This window comes from Nicotiana sylvestris, chromosome 8 (assembly GCF_000393655.2).
Source record: "Nicotiana sylvestris chromosome 8, ASM39365v2, whole genome shotgun sequence".
In the NCBI taxonomy this organism is placed as follows: domain Eukaryota; kingdom Viridiplantae; phylum Streptophyta; class Magnoliopsida; order Solanales; family Solanaceae; genus Nicotiana; species Nicotiana sylvestris.
This window is the reverse complement of record NC_091064.1, coordinates 124,926,410-124,946,271: the sequence shown is the minus strand read 5'-3', so window position 1 is coordinate 124,946,271 and position 19,862 is coordinate 124,926,410. Positions and strand designations below refer to the sequence as shown.

The 19,862-nt window shown below is 38.2% G+C and overlaps 1 long non-coding RNA gene across 1 annotated transcript; it reads left to right on the top strand.

Moving 5' to 3' along the window:
* Positions 1-17,292: 17,292 nt before the first annotated feature.
* LOC104243627 (uncharacterized) lies at positions 17,293-18,526 on the top strand. The gene is made up of 2 exons (XR_011401881.1): positions 17,293-17,604; positions 18,158-18,526. It is a non-coding gene; the product is annotated as an uncharacterized lncRNA (long non-coding RNA).
* The last annotated feature ends 1,336 nt before the right edge of the window (positions 18,527-19,862 follow it).

Sequence of the window (19,862 nt, the reverse complement as noted above, 5' to 3'; positions counted from 1 at the left end):
CATGGTGCCACAGGGATCTTTCCCCTTCAGAGGAATCTCTGCTTCCAGAGGAGAAAGAGTTGTTAAATAAGATATGTAAATCCTTCTATCTTCCTGCATGGTGTTCCACTGCTGATTATGTGAAGTTACTTCAATCTAAATCTCTTCGGGTAAATTAATTCTACTTGCTGCTATCCTCTTGATATACTTTTTATTTTCTATTTCATAAGTTTATATCATGATCCAGTCCAAGTATTCTCAAGACATATTATTATCTTGTGGCTACTATGGCAGGATATCAAGGCAACAGATTGGTCTGAGAATGTCGCTCCATTTTGGCCAGCAGTTATAAAATCTGCACTGACATGGAGGGGCTTCACATCAATCCTACGCAGTGGTGAGCTGTGTTGTGCCAAAATAGATGTACTTCTGCAACATTTTGGTACCCTTTTTTCTGTATTGACTCGTTACATTACTTCATCAGGATGGAAGACAATCAAAGCTGCACTTGCAATGCCACTGATGATTGAAGGATACAAGAAGGGTCTGATCAAATTTGTCATCATCACATGTCGTAAACCTGAATAGTGTAAGCACGTGATTTTTGCCTTATGAAAGAATTACTCCCAAAAAATTTAAAATAAAATGATTTTCCTTGGTGTGCAATTTTGAGAATTTTTGTGACATTTTTGGATAATTATTTGTATTTGTCTGTGCATGTTTATTTGTTAAATTAATAAAAAAAATACAAAAATATGTCGCATTTTGCATATAGGATTTAATTCTACAATTGTTAGTAATTAAGTTTGTTTTACAAAAATTGAAAATTACAAAAATAGGCATCTTTTGCATTTTTAGCATTTAATGTCCCATTGTACAATTTTATGCTTAATTATTACTTAATTGTGCGTTAATTGTTATTGGGAGTTAATTTGCGCTTTTATAACTTAATTTAGTTCTTAATAATAATTTAAGAATTTTTAGAATTTAGTTTTAGAAAAATAAAAGAAGAAAAGAGAGCAAAAATACAAAAAAATCGGAATTGGGCTCTTCTTCTAATTCAAGCTACAAGCCCAAAAATACCCAACCTTCCCCATGACCCGGTCCATCTCCACACGGGTCGACCCGGTCCGCCCCATAACCCCAATACCTAACCCCTCTTCATTTTTCATTTTTTTCCCAAAACAAAACAAAAAAAAAAACAAACCCTAAACTAAACTATCCGCCCCCACCCTCTCTTCTTCTTCTCCAACTCCCCGAGCTCCCCAACCATGGCAGCTACCCTTTCCCCCTCTGCCTCACCTTTGCACACACGCACAGCCCCTCCGTCGACCACCCTATCTCCATCGTCGTCCTCAAGCAATGAACGACCAAACGAACCACCATGAACGACCACCTCCTTGTTGCGTCTTCTCCTCAACCCCGCGACTGCTTCTGCTTCGTCGACTTCCTCCATTGAGCTCGTTTCTGTTGATGTTACTGCGTCTTCATCGTCAACCCGTCGCCATGGCTAAGCTCCATGCTGCTTCTGCCTTCTGCTTCAGCTTCTCCGCCCAAGCGACCACTCACCATAGCCACTCGCAGAAGCTCCCAGTCACCTGTTGCTTCGTCCAGCGAAACCCAGTCGCTGCTGCTTCATCTTCTTCGTTTCGTCGAGCTCGAACTTGAGCTCCCATGGCTGCCTACGCTCACCTCTGCCATCTCTGAGCTCCAGCCATGGACGTGGGGCTTCGCTTCACTTGTCTTCATCCAAACGACCAGCTGTTACTGCTTCTTCTTCGCTACGTCCAAACAGACCCCGTTGTTGTTGCTGTTACTGTTGCCTCACCTTCGCCTTCTTCACCTCGTGGCTTCATCGTCTTCATGACCAAGCTTCTCCCGTTTCTGCTTCTTGCTGCTTCCGCTATGTCCAACCATGTCCATCTCGTCGAACATTGTTGCTTTCTTCTTCGACTTCTCCATCACAGTAGCTCGCCGCTACTTCACTTTGGTCGGGGTTCGTCAAAACAGTCCGTACCTAGTTCGAGTTCGTCGTTGGTCAGTCGTTGTTCGTCGTTTCAATCCGGTTAGTGGATTTTGAGTTTCACTTTTGTCTGTGTTTTGTTTTTGATATTCTCAAATCTAAAATCGGTAAGTGTTTGATTTTTGTTTTGTTCGTGTTCATTGTTTTGTTAATTTTTCAGTTTGTTCATGTGAAATTGTTAGTTTAATGTTGTTAGATTCAAGTTGAAGTTTAATTAATTATTTCTTCAGTTTGTTTCATGTGTTGTTATGTATTTTTTCAGAAATTGTTAAATCGTTTTGTTGTTGTTTGAATCCGTCATGTTTTGTTTTTAAAAATAGATTTTAATGCATGTTTATTCTTTGTTTGAAGTTCATCCAGTAATTTAATTTGAGTTTGTTTTGGTTTTCGACTTGTTGATTTAGTTTGAATCATGTATCTTTGTTGTTAATATTGTTGTCTTTTTTTGCTCATTCATTTTTGGTCTAAGTTAACCAGGATTGGTTCCCAATATGGTTAATTTATTCGCATTAATTTGATGTTGTTCAATTTGTGTTCATGTGATTTGTTGTTGAATTTGTTTAGAAATTGGTCATATTTGCTATATTTTGGTTGAGATTGATTAGGTGAATTGGTTATAGCTGATGAGGTAGTTTGGTAAATTGCAGTACGTTCAGGGGTAAAATGGTAATTGCAATAAGGTCGGAGGGGTAGTTTTGGAATTGAACATTTTGAATAATTCTTTATGTTAAGCATGGGGGACAAGATGTAATGGGGTGGGGTTAATATAATTGTTTAATATAGTGGGGGACAAGACATAATGTAGTGGGGGGAATATTGTAATTGTTTATGTTGGGCATGGGGGACAAGATGTAATGGGTTGGGGTTGATATATTTATTTAATGTAGTGGGGGACAAAGCATGTAGGCATGGGGGACAAGGGTTTAAAATAAAGAAAATATTAAGTAGTGGGGACAAAAAATGCAATTGAGGGAATATTTCGGGTTGGGGATTCAAGACAAGAGTCTTCTTATAAATAGAGTCATTTTGACACATTTTAAATTAGACTGAACTTGAAAGATTTTTGAGTATTAATTTGAGAGAGGAAGACATTCCGAAAATCCCAAGAGTATTAGAGAGTTAAAAAAAACAAAAACAAAGGGAGAAGCGAGTTTAGTCTCGGGTTTAATACACGCGTGGTTTGTTGCTGTTTAGCTTGCTTACAAACTTTTGGGTTTATTCTATTGAGTTGTTCGGTTTTTCCTCAAAGTTTTCTGGGCCTTGAATCTGATTCGAATTTGTTGTTGTTGGGTTGCTGTTGTTGCTGTGTATTTACACTACTGCTGCTTCTAATGGTCTTCATCTTCTTTCCTTGCTTTCCCAAATACCAGGTACACAAGCTGATACACTGGTTCATCTTGTAAGCCACTCGAGGCATGAATGCAAACAAATGAGAAAGATTTAAAGTTGTAATTTAATGTAGTCTTTTCCTTCTTTTACTGTCTGTATGTAGAATGTTCTATGCGTCGCCATGCAAACTCCTTAAACAACTCACTTTTGAAACTTAACCATAATAACTCGAAAGTATGTAAATAAAGTAGGACCTTATCTTCATTTATTTTAGAAAACAAAAATAGAAAATGTAGTCATGCTAAGATTATCCTTTTAAAAAATAATGAGACGAGCCTCGCCAAATAAAAATACAAATTGCGGGGCCCTCAATAATTGATCATAATAAATACTTAGAATTTGGGATGGACTGTTTAGTGAATTTCACTGCCTTCCCCAAAGATAAAAACGCGTTAGACTCTTTAGGCGCGACTTAATTAAATTACATTCTTAAATTCGGGTGAGCATTTATGTGACCCAAATTCAAATCTCAACGGAGTCGAAATGTGTTAACAACTATGGGTGCATTGATTGTGACGTGGTTCGAGATGCATTTTCACGACGTTGCAATTTTATAAAAAATAAATGATAATAATAAAAGCGGTTTAAACTTAATAAAAGCACATAAGTCACAACATGTATTTAAATCAGATATTTATCCATTATAACAATTTAAGCGACCGTGCTAGAACCACGGGATTCGAGGGTGTCTAACACCTTCCCTCGGGTCAACAGAATTCCTTACTTAGAATTTCTGGTTCGCAGACTTCATTTGGAAAGTCGAATATTTTCCTCGATTTGGGATTCAAGATAAACCGGTGACTTGGGACACCATAAGCCAAACCTTTTCCAAGTGGCGACTCTGAAATAAATAAATAATCCCATTACAAATATTGTCACTTCAATTGGAAAAACTCCCTCGCGCATTTATCCTTCGGGGCGAGCGCGCAAAAAGGATGTGTGACAGCTCTGGCGACTCTGGTGGGGATTTACAACCCAGAACCTCTCGTTCAGGGTTCAAGAATTCAAGCTTAGAATAATTGTTATATTTGGCTTTATTATCTGATTATTACATGTTTTGAGCCTAATGTGCTAAATGCTGCTTTTACCGCTTTGATATTATTTGAACTGTATATAAACTGTGCCGAAACCCTTCTCTTCTTACCTCCGGGGAGAAGCTCGCTGGTCGAGACTCCCTATTCTGTTAGTGTCAATACCTGAAATAAGAAAGAGGCCGGACAAGTTACAAAGCCGGACGATCTCGCGGGTCCCCGGTACGTAGCCCCCTCCTCGACTCGAGTTGTCCGCTCGGGTACACAGTCTAGAACATATACCCAGGTTATAAACCTAGTATAACAAAACCTCATGCCGGATCCCTAGTAGGAACGCTTATTTGCATCATGTTGCATTTGACATAGGGGACTCAACACAGGGGTTGGGTCCGTCTAGGACAGGCAACCTGAAATGAAAAGACCATCCTGCTGCATCCCGTTTGTTTTGCGCATTTATTTGCTTCAGTTCTGCATGCTGACCAGTTTCTAAAAAAAAAACTTTAAAAAAAAAAAATAACAGCGTAGGGAGATAATTACTTATTTTTGAAAAAATAAAACCAATGTCCAAGTAGTGTCAAAACCTCGCCGGAATTTTCTAAAAAGAAAAAAGAAAAAATCAAAACAAAATGTGTCTTCTAGTTTGATTTATTAAAAAAAACATATAACAAATTTCCTTTTAATCACTTTCAAAATCCAAAAAAAGGTATTTATTTAAAAGTAAAAAAAAAAGGGGAAAATTCAAAATTCAAAAAAAATATTGTTTCATTTGTAGTATCTCTTTAAAAGATTTTCGAAATTTCAAAAAAAAGTGAAAAGAAGTTTAAAATTCAAAATATTTCCTTAGTCTCTTTTCAAAAAATAAAAAAAATAAATTTATAAAAATCCAGAAAATAGTTTTCCTCCTTTTCTTTAAAAGATTTTATTAAAAAAAAAAGGATTTAGTTTGTTTCCCCTATTTCTGATCAGACCGAACTACGCGGGTCTGATTCTCACCGGATGTGAGATACGTAGGCAAACCTCATCGGTTCCGACCCCAATTTTAAAAAAAAAATCCAAAAAAATATTTTTCATTAGTTCATTCTTTAGAAATCTTTCCTTATAAAACTCAAAAAAAAGGAGTTTTCAAAACTCAAAAAAAGAAGAAGGGTAGTTTCCTTCTTTCTGAAGTATTTCATACGGAAAAAGAAATAAAAAAAATAATAATAAAATCTAAAAAAAAATCAAAATCCAAAATACGGGTTTCCTTTATTTTGAAGTATTTTTCCCAAAAAATCAAAAACAAAATCAGAAAAAGAGAATCAATATATATATATATATATATATATATATATATATATATATATATATATATATATATTCGTTCTTTTAAAGACTTTCCTTCTTTAAAAGTCTTTCTTTCGTAAATGTCATAGAATTAAAAATTAAAGTCCAAAAATATTTTCATTTTTCTTTAGAAGTACTTTTGTAAATTTAAAAAAAAAAACTCGAAAATCCAAAATATTTTCTTAAAAGTGCTTCTTTCGAAAATTAAGAGACGACAGCCAAAATCCAAAGAAAATATTTTCTTTCTTATTTAGTAAAAGAGAGAACAAATGAAAATTCAAACAAAAATATTTTCTTTTTTTTTACTTTTAAAATTCTCAAAGTTCCAATCAAAAGAAAAGGAATTGTTTTTTTTAGAAGTTTTTCTTTCAAAATAAAAAATAGAGTCAAGTTCAAAAATCCAAAGAAAAATATATCCTTTTCTTCTTTTAAAGCATTGTTTTTAGTAAAATCCAAAAGAAACAAAAATCCAAAAAAAACCTTTATTCTTTTAAAGCATTTTTTTTTAAAAAAAAATTATTCCAAAAAAAAAAAAGTTAGTTTACTTACTCTATTCACGATCGCCCGAACTACGCCGGTTTGATTCTCACAGGGTGTGAGATATGTAGGCAACCCTCATCGGGTTCAACTTCCCCTTTTTCAGAAATAGCCAAAATGTCAGAATTTTAATTTATGAGTCAGGTGATGCCGTTTTGTCAAGAATAGCCGAATGTTCCCGAAAGGGACGGCGGAAGGCTGACTTTGCACAAACATCCATTTTTGGTCATTTTTTAAAAATTCTGACCAAATTGCCCAATGGCCTTAGGATCCTCGTCCCCGAGGCTCTACGAGGCCATGTTCCCAATGTCGGGTCACCATTCTGAAAAAAAGAGTCATAAATAAATCAAGCGATGCTGTTTTTGTCAAAAACAGCCAAATGTTCCCGAAAGGGACGGCGGAAGGCTGACTTTGCACAAACAGCCATTTTTGGTCATTTTTTTAAAATTCTGACCAAATTGCCCAATGGCCTTAGGATCCTCGTCCCCGAGGCTCTGCAAGGCCAAGTTCCCAATGTCGGGTCACCATTCTGAAAAAAAGAGTCATAAATAAGTGAAGTGATGTTGTTTTTGTCAAAAACAGCCAAATGCTCCCGAAAGGGACGGCGGAAGGCTGACTTTGCATAAACGGCCACTTTTGATCATCTTTTAGAGTTTTGATCGGTTGACCCTCACAGCCTTAAAATCTTCATCCCCGAAGTGTTGAAAGGCCGTGTTCGAAAATCAGATCTTTCTTTCTAAAATATAGTCAAATCATTTTTGAGTCAAATCATTTTTGCTTAAATCACCTTAATAAATGTGCAGGATGAGCACAATGCAAAATGAACACTTGTTTCTTTATTTTTGCACTTGTTAGTCCCGAACTACGCAAGATCTGATTCATGCGGGGTCATGATACGTAGGCAATCTCCATCGGATTCGATCATAGCTATAAAATAAATTGAGTGAAAAAATAAACTGAAAGAAAAGGAGAAAGGAAATTGAGTGAAAAAGAGAAAAGAAAAAATAGTGAAAAAAAAGAAGGAAAAAGAGTGACAAAAACAAAAAAAAAGTGCAAAAAAAAAAGCGGCATAAAACAAGATCAAGAGTGGTTAAAGAGAGACAAGAATAAAAGAAAAGAGGTACATAGTGAAGAGGGCTAGTTTAAGGCCAGGATGAAACATGCAACCCGTTCAAACACATGGTAAAAGCGTTTAACTGTTTAGGTGCATTGCATCCCATCGTGCGATTTCCTATATGTTAAATGCCTCAAAACTAACAAGGTTGTGCGTGTGAGTAAATTAGCCAGGTTCTGTTCAGGTGATTTATTTTGTTGGTATGCGGTGATGAGCAGCCTTGCACGCGGCCACAACATTATACACAAAACTGAGCTCCACCTCCCAGAAATGCCCATCCTTACCAAGCTCCATATAGTCCCCAATCAAATGTTCCTCAATTCAATCCTCACCCAAGAGAGTCTTTCAAAAGGAATCAGTTCACCCCTATTGGTGAATCATACTAAAGCTTGTTCCAAAAGCTAGTCAGACAAAGTCTGCTGCAGCCAGTGGCCCCAAATCGGCAAACACCGAGTCCCCCCTCCCCGCATCGAGCTGATACTAGATGTGAATACCACTCTGGAGCAGTGGGACACGGTACAAAGGACGGTTGGTCATTGGACCCTTAAAATGGCAGATGAAGACAAAATTGAAGCTGAAAGAATCGTTCTCCAGGACGAAAAGGTTCCTAATATGATGAACATTCCCCTGCCTACTCTCACAAACGGGCCAATAGGCGGAATGATCTGTGAAGCTGAGGAATTTGATCCGGCACTGAAGGCTATTGCAGCCATTGCCGAGATAGAAGAAAAGCAAAAAAAAAAAACGATTGCCAAGCCTGAAAGTTCCCCATCAGACGGGAGTCTCGGTAGCCAGTCTTGCTATCCTTTCTGCATCTGGATTGTCTCAGGGTGTGATCCAGATGTTTTACTTTATTGTCTTACTTTCCGATGTAAACCCTTCTACCTTCAAAAATTAAAAAACAAATCAAAAAAAAAAATCAAATGAAATTGATATTTCATTTTCCCGCAATGTCTCTTTTCTTAAAATCTTGTCAATTTTCTCATTCTCTTTTAGTTCTGTTAAATGCAGATTTTAATAATATGACATGCTTGTGGACTTCATGCCCGGATCTTAAAACTCTGTCAGACCTCGAAATAATGAATCAAGAATTGGGTCGCAATGAAGAATAGCTTAAGGAAACAAGACAAAGAGTTGGAACAACTGAAGGAGAATTGATTCCCGAAATTGGAAAGGTACATACATTACAACAAGAGTACTGCCAAAAAGAGTGTGTTGTACTTGGGACATATCGAAGGAAATGTCCTTGAAATAACTGTCAATACAAATGCAGTCAAAAGGTACTATGTTGGATCCTTTATATAATAAAATCTTTTCCGGTTGATATGACGAAGGCTTTCATTCTCGCTACCTAAACACTATCAACCCTTTGCAAACCCATTTGAGCTGGTTACTCTTCTTTCATTACCCCCTTTGGAACCTGAAAATATTATTGAAAATAAAATGAAAAAAAAAATTGAAAAAAGAAGAAGAAGAAAGAATTGAAAAAATAAGAAAATATATATACAAAAAAAAGACAATGAAAATGAAAAAAAGGGAAGGGAACTGAAAAACAAAGTAAATCAGAAAAACAAAAAACAAAAAAAAAATCCAAAAAAAAACAAATGATTGGCCTGAACTACGTTTGACTTGATTCCGAAAGGATACGTAGGCAACCTCTCCTTGGGGTTCAGTCACACCAAAACAAAAATCCAAAGTCCCCCAAAAGTGAAACTGGGGCATAAGTTATAATGGTTCGGCAATGATCCCGCCCAAAAGGTTCCAAAGTTGTAGTTTAATCCAAATTCTTTTCACCCCAAACCTTGTTCAAGTCCTTCTGATCAATCGGCAAAGTAGTTCAAAATGGGAGGATGGAGTTATTTGGATCTGATACAACAAAATGAGAGAGACTTATTGGCGAAAATCCACACGGGCACCGTAAAGCGACGGTAAGCAAAGAAAATCAAAATGAGAAGTCTTGTTAGTGAACACCCACACGGGCACTATAAGGAGATGGTAAGAAATGAAATGAAAAATGCCAGCTCGTGAGAACCCACAAAAGGCGCCCATGATCGAAAATAAGATCCTCACAGATCAGACATCCAGTCCAAAAGGCATGTCATGTTCATTGAAGTCCGCATGTACTCCAGATAAGTCCTTCTCTACTTTCCCCGAAAGGGACACTTCTAGTTTTAAACTCATTCTCCATTCAATTATTTCTTTTGGATCCTTTTAGTCTAACACTCTTCCAAAACCAAGACAAAGAAAGGATGGCAAGACTGATTTACAGGGCTTTCATTTGATACACGCTAATGTGCAAAAGGCACCCAGCCTCAGCAGGTGCATCAAGACGACCTCGACTGGCCATGGCAGCCGATGCTCGGGAATAAAAACTCTTGGAAGGAGAAAATCAAATTAAAGCGCTTATAAAGGCAATTGAAGTTGAAAGGGTTGAGTTTCACGTGGCTAATCGCCTCAGCGAAGTTGAAGAAACCAAGGTACCCCCAAATGCTCTAAAATTGAAGTTGGAAGAAAGAAAACAGAAAAGAAAGGCCTACAAAGGCAAAATAAAGTTGGAAAGGTTAAGTCCCACGCGACTAGCCATTGCAGCTAGGTTTGAGGATCAAAAATTCCCTAATGCACCCAAAAAAAAAAAGAACCGGCAAATCCCCACAGGGTCTCCCTTTGTACAAATCCCCACAGGGTCTCCCTTTGTAAAAATCCCCACAGAGTCTCCCCTTGTACAATCCCCCAAAGAGTCTGCCCCAGCAAATCCCCAAAGAGTCTGCCTTGTACAAATCCCCACAGAGTCTCCCCAATAAAAATCCCTACTGAGTTGGCCTCGTAAAGAATCCCTAAGCAGAATGGGATGAAAGAACCAAAGCCTTACACGGGCAAATCATCACAAAATTCGGAAATACAAGTCTGATCAATTTAAAAGGGGTCGCCTGTGAATCCAATCAATGGCAGAGTTTCTCAACAGGAATTAGGCCGAGACAAAGCAATTGGAACGATCAAGGCTATCGAACCAACCACCGTTTTCAAACTGACAATTTTTCTTTGTTTAGGAAAATTGAGACAGGTGCGATCTAAAGCAACCGTGCAAGAAGCAGGTATAGCCCGAAAGAAGTGAAATGCGCGAGCATTGAACCAGCTTTGCAGCGGGAGAACAACCAAAAGTAAGTTTCCCCAGAATTCTTTCATGCATTTTGATGAATAAAAAGAAATAAAAAAAAGAGAGGCAAGAAATAAAAATGAAAATCCCAAAAGAAAAACAAATCATGGTAGCATAGGACATCATTCCTCAACTATCCCGGTATAAACCGCGGATCTCCCTGGCATAACCCAAGGAGCTTTTTCTATCCAAATCCCCGGCATAACCCGAGGACTCTTTTCCTTTTCCGGCATAACCCGATGAATCCCCCGGCATAACCCGAGGACTCTTTCCCTTTTCCGGCATAACCTTATGACTTCCCCGGCATAACCCGAAGACTCTTTTTCGGCATAAACCGATGACTTCCCCGGCATAACCCGAGGACTCTTTCCCTTTTCCGGCATAACCCGATGACTTCCCCGGCATAACCCGAGGACTCTTGCCCTTTTCCGGCATAACCCGAGGATCTCTTTTCTTCACGGCATAACCCGTGAACCTCCCTGGCATAACCTAGAAGCCCTTTTTTTTCCTTTTCTCCCGGCATAACCCGGTCAGTTTTCCGGCATAACCTGGCAATCCTCCCAACATTAGGGCTCCAATCCCTGAGTTGAGCTTTTTTCTATTAAGCCGACAATAGGGCTCCAATCCCTGAGTTGAGCACTTTTCCATTTAGCCAGCATTAGGGCTCCAATCCCTGAACTGAGCGTTTTTCTGTTAAGCCGACATTAGGGCTCCAATCTCTGAGTTGAGCGCTTTTCCATTTAGCCAGCATTAGGGCTCCAATCCCTGAACTGAGCGTTTTTCTGTTAGCCGACATTAGGGCTCCAATCTCTGAGTTGAGCACTTTTCCATTTAGCCAGCATTAAGGCTCCAATCCCTGAACTGAGCATTTTTCTGTTAGCCGACATTAGGGCTCCAATCCCTGAGTTGAGCATTTTTCTGTTAGCCGACATTAGGGCTCCAATCCCTGAGTTGAGCATTTTTGTAGCCAGCATTAGGCCTCCAATCCCTGAACTGAGCGTTTTTCTGTTAGCTAGCATTAGGGCTCCAATCCCTAAACTGAGCGTTTTTTCTGTTAGCCAGCATTAGGGCTCCATTCCCTGAACTGAGCACTGTTCCATTTAGCTAGCATTAGGACTCCAATCCCTGAACTGAGCGTTTTTTTTAGCCAGCATTAGGGCTCCAATCCCTGAACTGAGCACTTTTCCATTTAGCCAGCATTAGGGCTCCAATCCCTGAACCGAGCGTTTTTCTGTTAAGCCAACATTAGGGCTCCAATCCCTGAGTTGAGCACTTTTTCCATTTAGCCAGCATTAGGGCTCCAATCCCTGAACTGAGCATTTTTCTGTTAAGCCAACATTAGGGCTCCAATCCCTGAGTTGAGCACTTTTTTCGTTTAGCCAGCATTAGGGCTCCAATCCCTGAACTGAGCGTTTTTCCGTTAGCCAGCATTAGGGCTCCAATCCCTGAACTGAGCACTTTTCCATTTAGCCAGCATTAGGGCTCCAATCCCTGAACTGAGCGTTTTTCTGTTAAGCCAACATTAGGGCTCCAATCCCTGAGTAGAGCACTTTTTCCATTTAGCCAGCATTAGGGCTCCAATCCCTGAACTGAGCGTTTTTTCTGTTAGCCAGCATTAGGGCTCCAATCCCTGAACTGAGCACTTTTCCATTTAGCCAGCATTAGGGCTCCAATCCCTGAACTGAGCGTTTTTCTGTTAAGCCAACATTAGGGCTCCAACCCCTGAGTTGAGCACTTTTCCATTTAGCCAGCATTAGGGCTCCAACCCCTGAACTGAGCATTTTTTTTGTTAGCCGACATTAGGGCTTCAATCCCTGAGTTGAGCGCTTTTCCATTTAGCCAGCATTAGGGCTTCAATCCCTGAACTGAGCGTTTTTCTGTTAGCCAGCATTAGGGCTCCAATCCCTGAACTGAGCATTTTTCCTGTTTAGCCGACATTAAGGTTCCAATCCCTGAGTCGAGCGTTTTTCCTTTAGCCAGCATTAGGGCTCCAATCCCTGAGTTAAGCAACTTTCCTTTAGCCAGCATTGGGGTTCCAATCTCTGAGTTGCACATTTTTACCTTTTGCGACATTAGGGCTCCAATCCCTGAGTTGCGCTTTTTAGACTAGAGTTGTCCCATCCCCTCATCAATCCTATAGATTATTATGGCAATTAACTCACGAAATTTTCCTAGTGAAACTGGGGCAGAAAAATTTCGTTCGTTTGTTTTGTTGTCTCAGTAGGTCTGACCCTGAGGTGCATGGATCGAGACGACCTACGGGATGAGTCTCAATCCAGAATAAAGAAAAGAAGAAAAGAACAAAAAGATAAGATGTTCCCAAATATTGGAACAAACAAATGGCAGGTCGCTCCAAAATTTGATCAAATTCCCGAGCTCCGCCAATCCCGTTTCACTTAATACTGCAGAAATAAACAAGCGCCTACAACTTGCGAGCATCAAGATTCAGATCGAAGTCTACAAGCAGAATCAGCTAAGACCCAAGATCAAGTTGCAAAAGAATTATAGATAGGAATCTTGTAACTAGCGGTTGACAAGCATAAGTAGTTAGTTCAGTTTCAATTTCCTTTGGTTGTAATAAGGAGGTCAGTAAAGCGGTAGTGGCAACAACAATAGCAGTAACAACAAGCATTGCAATCCCATGGTAGGCCTAGCTACCGAAATTTCCCGAACTACATTAACCTGATTCCCCTTTAGCCAGGGATATGTAGGAAACCTTTGAAGCAAAGGTTCGGTTAAATCTTTTTCAAAAAATGCTTCACACGGAGTACTCGGATGGGCAAAAATCGCTCACTTTATCTTTGCACGAAAACCCTTCGTGTCTTCGGGCAAAGAGGGGCAGCTGTAAGCACGTGATTTTTGCCTTATGAAAGAATTACTCCCAAAAAATTCAAAATAAAATGATTTTCCTTGGTGTGCAATTTTGAGAATTTTTGTGACATTTTTGGATAATTATTTGTATTTGTCTATGCATGTTTATTTGTTAAATTAATAAAAAATACAAAAATATGTCGCATTTTGCATATAGGATTTAATTCTACAATTGTTAGTAATTAAGTTTGTTTTACAAAAATTGAAAATTACAAAAATAGGCATCTTTTGCATTTTTAGCATTTAATGTCTCATTGTACAATTTTATGCTTAATTATTACTTAATTATGCGTTAATTGTTATTGGGAGTTAATTTGCGCTTTTATAACTTAATTTAGTTCTTAATAATAATTTAAGAATTTTTAGAATTTAGTTTTAGAAAAATAAAAGAAGAAAAGAGAGCAAAAATACAAAAAAATCGGAATTGGGCTCTTCTTCTAATTCAAGCTACAAACCCAAAAATACCCAACCTTCCCCATGACCCGGTCCATCTCCACACGGGTCGACCCGGTCTGCCCCATAACCCCAATACCTAACCCCTCTTCATTTTTCATTTTTTTCCCAAAAAAAAAAAAAAAAAAACCCTAAACTAAACTATCCGCCCCCCACCCTCCCTTCTTCTTCTCCAACTCCCCGAGCTCCCCAACAATGGCAGCTACCCTTTCCCCCTCTGCCTCACCTTCGCACACACGCACAGCCCCTCCGTCGACCACCCTATCTCCATCTTCGTCCTCAAGCTATGAACGACCAAACGAACCACCATGAACGACCACCTCCTTGCTGCGTCTTCTCCTCAACCCCGTGACTGCTTCTGCTTCGTCGCCTTCCTCCATTGAGCTCGTTTTTGTTGACGTTACTGCGTCTTCGCCGTCAACCCGTCGCCATGGATGCCATGGCTAAGCTCCATGCTGCTTCTGCCTTCTGCTTCAGCTTCTCCACCCAAGCGACCACTCACCATAGCCACTCGCAGAAGCTCCCAGTCACCTGTTGCTTCGTCCAGCGAAACCCAGTCGCTGCTGCTTCATCTTCTTCGTTTCGTCGAGCTCGAACTCGAGCTCCCATGGCTGCCTACGCTCACCTCTGCCATCTCCGAGCTCCAGCCATGGACGTGGGGCTTCGTTTCACTTGTCTCTATCTAAACGACCAGCTGCTACTGCTTCTTCTTCGCTACGTCCAAACAGACACCATTGTTGCTGCTGTTACTGTTGCCTCACCTTCGTCTTCTTCACCTCGTGGTTTCATCGTCTTCATGACCAAGCTGCTCCCGTTTCTGCTTCTTGCTGCTTCTGCTATGTCCAACCATGTCCATCTCGTCGAACATTGTTGCTTTCTTCTTCGACTTCTCCATCACAGTAGCTCGTCGCTGCTTCACTTTGGTCGGGGTTCGTCAAAACAATCCGTACCTAGTTCGAGTTCGTCGTTGGTCAGTCGTTGTTCGTCGTTTAAATCCGGTTAGTGAATTTTGAGTTTCACTTTTGTCCGTGTTTTATTTTTGATATTCTCAAATCTAAAATCGGTAAGTGTTTGATTTTTGTTTTGTTCGTGTTCATTGTTTTGTTAATTTTTCAGTTTGTTCATGTGAAATTGTTAGTTTAATGTTGTTAGATTCAAATTGAAGTTTAATAAATTATTTCTTCAGTTTGTTTCATGTGTTGTTATGTATTTTTTCGGAAATTGTTAAATCGTTTTGTTGTTGTTTGAAACCGTCATGTTTTGTTTTTTAAAATAGATTTTATTGCATGTTTATTCTTTGTTTGAAGTTCATCCAGTAATTTAATTTGAGTTTGTTTTGGTTTTTGACTTGTTGATTTAGTTTGAATCATGTATCTTTGTTGTTAATATTGTTGTCTCTTTTGCTCATTCATTTTTGGTCTAAGTTAACCAGGATTGGTTCCCAATATGGTTAATTTATTCACATTAATTTGATGTTGTTCAATTTGTGTTCATGTGATTTGTTGTTGAATTTGTTTAGAAATTGGTCATATTTGCTATATTTTGGTTGAGATTGATTAGGTGAATTGGGTATAGCTGATGGGGTAGTTTGGTAAATTGCAGTACGTTCATGGGTAAAATGGTAATTGCAATAAGGTCGGAGGGGTAGTTTTGGAATTGAACATTTTGAATAATTCTTTATGTTAAGCATGGGGGACAAGATGTAATGGGGTGGAGTTAATATAATTGTTTAATATAGTGGGGGACAAGACATAATGTAGTGGAGGGGAGAATATTGTAATTGTTTATGTTAGGCATGGGGGACAAGATGTAATGGGTTGGGGCTAATATATTTATTTAATGTAGCGGGGGACAAAGCGTGCAGGCATGGGGGACAAGGGTTTAAAATAAAGAAAACATTAAGTAGTGGGGATAAATCATGCAATTGAGGGAATATTTCGGGTTGGGGATTCAAGACAAGAGTCTTGTTATAAATAGAGTCATTTTGACACATTTTAAATGGGACTTGAACATTCAAAAAGAACGAAGACTGGAGAGAAAAAACTTAGACTGAACTTGAAAGATTTTTGAGTATTAATTTGAGAGAGGAAGACATTCCGAAAATCCCAAGAGTGTTAGAGAGTTAAAAAAAAAAAAAAAACAAAGGGATAAGCGAGTTTAGTCTCGGGTTTAATACACGCGTGGTTTGTTGCTGTTTAGCTTGCTTACAAACTTTTGGGTTTATTCTATTGAGTTGTTCGGTTTTTCCTCAAAGTTTTTTGGGCCTTGAATCTGATTCGAATTTGTTGTTGTTGGGTTGTTGTTGTTGTGTATTTACACTACTGCTGCTTCTAATGATCTTCATCTTCTTTCCTTGCTTTCCCAAATACCAGGCACATAAGTTGATACACTGGTTCATCTTGTAAGCCACTCGAGGCATGAATGCAAACAAATGAGAAAGATTTGAAGTTGTAATTTAATGTAGTCTTTTCCTTCTTTTACTGTCTGTATGTAGAATGTTCTATGCGTCGCCATGCAAACTCCTTAAACAACTCACTTTTGAAACATAACCATAATAACTCGAAAGTATGTAAATAAAGTAGGACCTTATCTTCATTTATTTTAGAAAACAAAAATAGAAAATGTAGTCATGCTAAGATTATCCTTTTAAAAAATAATGAGACGAGCTTCGCCAAATAAAAATGCAAATTGCGGGGCCCTCAATAATTGATCATAATAAATACTTAGAATTTGGGATGGACTGTTTAGTGAATTTCACTGCCTTCCTCAAAGATAAAAACGCGTTAGACTCTTTAGGCGCGACTTAATTAAATTACATTCTTAAATTCGGGTGCGCATTTATGTGACCCAAATTCAAATCTCAACGGAGTCGAAATGTGTTAACAACTACGGGTGCATTGATTGTGACGTGGTTCGAGATGCATTTTCACGACGTTGCAATTCTATAAAAAATAAATGATAATAATAAAAGCGGTTTAAACTTAATAAAAGTACATAAGTCACAACATGTATTTAAATCAGATATTTAGCCATTATAACAATTTAAGCGACCGTGCTAGAACCACGGGATTCAAGGGTGCCTAACACCTTCCCTCGGGTCAACAGAATTCCTTACTTAGAATTTCTGGTTCGCAGACTTCATTTGGAAAGTCTAATATTTTCCTCGATTTGGGATTCAAGATAAACCGGTGACTTGGGACACCAAAAGCCAAACCTTTTCCAAATGGCGACTCTGAAATAAATAAATAATCCCATTTCGAATATTGTCACTTCAATTGGAAAAACTCCCTCGCGCATTTATCCTTCGGGGCGAGCGCGCAAAAAGGAGGTGTGACAAATAGTAAGTGAGATCCCAAATACTCTGAATTCATAGCATCCTTTTTTTTTATGTAAGGCTCGAATTCATAGCATCCTATTTTGTGCTCTAGCAAATAATCTGAATTCCTATCTTGTGGTTTTCAGTTAGCTAGCACAAATTTATTTTCAGTTGGAAAGAGATCTGTGCTCTAGCCAATGACAACAATTATGATAACAAAAAAGATCCATTTGACGTGTTAGATATCAATGCTTGATTACCTAAGTATTGCCACCAACCTTCTTGTGATCTAAATTGATGCATTATATTCAGAAAGACCTATCGAGGAAAATATTGATCATGTACAGAAGATGTCAATTGGTGATAACTTATTACTTCTCCTCTCTTAATATTCAAGAGTACAAATGACGGAAGGTAGAGCCAGTTGACCATTTCTTCTGAACGATCAAAAATAAGATTTTGATTAGTACATGTATTCCTTGAATCATCTCCAGCCACTTGCTTCTTTTCATCAAAAAGATGTTTTCTTCTTTGAGATATCGGAGTCGTGTTGGATGCTAACTTCATTTTAGAGTGTCATGATCAAGTAATAAATTCATTGAGATATCTAGAAACAAAAAGGCTTTCTCAAACAAATAAAGCAATTCCATTTTCAGGTAGGATGTTGATTCAAGGGATCAATCAAGATTGTTTCTTTATCCTCTTTGACTTTGGCTTCAATTGTCCACTTGGGTAATAAGTAAAGCCTGACTTTTATAGTAGAGAGGATTATGATTAGGATTAACATATATAAGTGTCCTCATACTGTGTAATTGAAACAGATATATGTTGCTTCTCCCTTGATACCCTTTACTTCTCTATCAACATTCGGTATTTCCTTTTTTTATATTTGTTGCTTGCCTAAATCAGTCTTTGTACTGTGGGTTCTTCTCAAGTCATGATTCTGATTAGTGATTTTTTACTGCAGATTCTTTGCTGTTAATGAACTTTGATGGATCTTGGAAGAATAATTAAAATCAGCTGTTAGGCACAGGAAGTGCAACATTTGAGTGAACTACAGATTGCAAGATGAAGAATTCCTGACTTAGGCTTCAAGATGGATTATATAGCCTAAGCAACTGGAGTAACCAAAGACATTTCAGGGGACTACACTAGCTTCAATAATCCATTAACAGATTGGGAGTATGATTACAGTATTTAGTAAGATGACACCTTATCCCTCTAGGACCTATTATATTGTGAAATGTGTTCAAAATAAAACTTCTACAGCTATCTCATAAAAGTTATGCTTTGTACTGTACTAATTATCAAAAAGAGTATCGACATTGTTGCTTCAGTTCTTTACTGCTAAAAAAATTGCTCAGCTTATACGTTAATGAGTTAACTTTGAGTTGATAGAAAATTGCCATGATAATCAAAGTTTTGAAAGAGAAAAAAAGTTTGTTTGATGTAGATATTCTTGACAGGGTGTGTGCCAGTCAGGCTATTGTATTGCATATTGGTTAGACAAGCCAGTAGCTTTTGATTGGATAATGTATTTATATTAGAAAATTTATTAAATAATAAATTTAAATTGTAAGCTCAGTAATTAAAGTGAGCTATGGGTTAGAAGATAAGTTAAAAATCCATAATCGTCAAATTCTTGCCCCGCTTCTAGTACTGCCAGTTTACGAACAAGTCACAGAGGCAATTTATTTGAGGAATTTCTAAAAGTTTGTGCCCTTTATTATTTAAACTCTCTTTTTAATGACCCAGATTGCAATTTTCATGTTTTCTATTTTCATATTTTCAAATGTTATGACGGCACAGATTAACAGTATTGCGAGAACTAAAAGAAAAAAATTTAAAGTACTTTTATTGAATACAAATACCAGTATGTTCAATAAGATTTTAAACGCTAATGACGTTGACCTTGTAGAAATTAGAACTTGTCATTGTTGATCTACATTGCTAGCTTCAGTAATCGATGAAAGGAAGAATGGTGGCTGGTGTAATTAATGAAGAACATGGGTCAACAGTGAAAATAAGGAGTAGAACTGAGGAAAAGAAAAAAAAGAAGAGAAAAAGCGCATAATAGTGGTCGCTTCAGTTTTTTTCTAGTAGCCTTTATGTCTTAGAGCCCGTTTGGATGGTGTCCCTCCCAACCCACTGCTCGCAAATGCGAAGTCTGCAGATCAGTTGCAGGTGCTGCTATGTTTTCTAAGTTCAAACACTCCGTAGCTTATCCGAAACTCATCCGAGCCCTCGAGGATTCAAATCAAACATGCACGCAAGTCTTAAAACATCATACGAACTTGCTCGCGGAAATCACCAAAATTACACCTAGAACTACGAATTGAACACCGAATCAAATGAAATTTTCAAGAAAGCTTTAAAACTTCTATTTTCACAACCGGACGTCCGAATCACGTCAAACCAACTCCGTTTCTCACAAAATTTCACAGACAAGTAATAAATATTATAATGGACCTATACCAGGCTCTGGAACCAAAATACGGACTCGGTATCAACAAGGCCAAACATCAATCAATTCTTAAAAACCATTAAACTTTCAATTAAAATTCATAACTCGAGCTAGGGACCTACGAATTCGATTTCAGGCATACACCCAGGTCCCATATTTCGACACGGACACACCGGGACGTTCAAAGCACAGATGTGGGTCTGTTTAC